The sequence below is a fragment of the Nyctereutes procyonoides genome, unplaced genomic scaffold (assembly GCF_905146905.1).
Source record: "Nyctereutes procyonoides isolate TBG_1078 unplaced genomic scaffold, NYPRO_anot_genome, whole genome shotgun sequence".
Classification (NCBI taxonomy): Eukaryota; Metazoa; Chordata; class Mammalia; order Carnivora; family Canidae; genus Nyctereutes; species Nyctereutes procyonoides.
In genome coordinates, this window is record NW_026575144.1 from 10,533,708 (window position 1) to 10,534,596 (window position 889).

At 38.2% G+C, this 889-nt stretch overlaps 1 non-coding gene across 1 annotated transcript; it reads left to right on the forward strand.

Moving 5' to 3' along the window:
• The first annotated feature begins 563 nt into the window (after nt 1–563).
• On the forward strand, nt 564–670 carry LOC129499278 (U6 spliceosomal RNA). Its single transcript, XR_008662329.1, has one exon. It is a non-coding gene; the product is annotated as a U6 spliceosomal RNA (small nuclear RNA).
• The last annotated feature ends 219 nt before the right edge of the window (nt 671–889 follow it).

Here is an 889-nt window from a genome sequence, read left to right on the forward strand (position 1 = left end):
ACAGATAGGGAAAAACTATTTGCAGAACATATATCTGATAAATACTTACATCCAGAACATAGTATTAATAAATTAATAAGAAGATAAACAATCAATTTTTTTAATGCACAAAATACTTGGACAGCCACTTCACAAAAGACAATATGCAAGGGGCCAGTAAGTACATGAAAATATACTCACATCATTAATTGTTAGAAAAATGAAAGTTAAAACCACAATAAGACACTATGACACACCGACCCAGAACAGTAAAATAAAAAAAAAAAAAACAATACCAAATGTCAGCGGGGATATAGATAGAAGAGTCAAAAGACGCATGCAGTTTGGAGAATCTTCTGGCAGGCTCTAGTAAAGATGACCATATACCTACTCCATGGCCCTGCAGTTCCAATTCTAGGCATTTGCCCAAGAGAAATAAATGATTGTTCACCAAAAGACTAGCATAAAAATATTCTTTTTTTTTTGCGTGAAAATATTCTTAAGAGCCTTCTTCATAATAATCTCAAACTGAAAACAGTTCAAAGGTCCATCAACAGAAAAGTAGATTTTAAAATAGTGGCATAGTGCTCACTTCAGCAGCAGATATACAAAGATTGGAATGATATAGAGAAGATTAGCATGGCCCCAGTACAAGGATGATGTGCAAATTTGTGAAGCATTCCATATTTTTTTGATAAAGAAAATGTGTACACACACATACATACATACATAGAGGAATATTACTCAGCCATCAAAAAGAATGAAATCAGGCAGCCCGGGTGGCTCAGCGGTTTAGCGCCGCCTTCAGCCCAGGGCCTGATCCTGGAGACCCAGGATCGGTTCCCATGTGGGTGTGGGGCTCCCTGCATGGGGCCTGCTTCCTCTGCCTGTGTCTCTGCCTCTCTCTCTC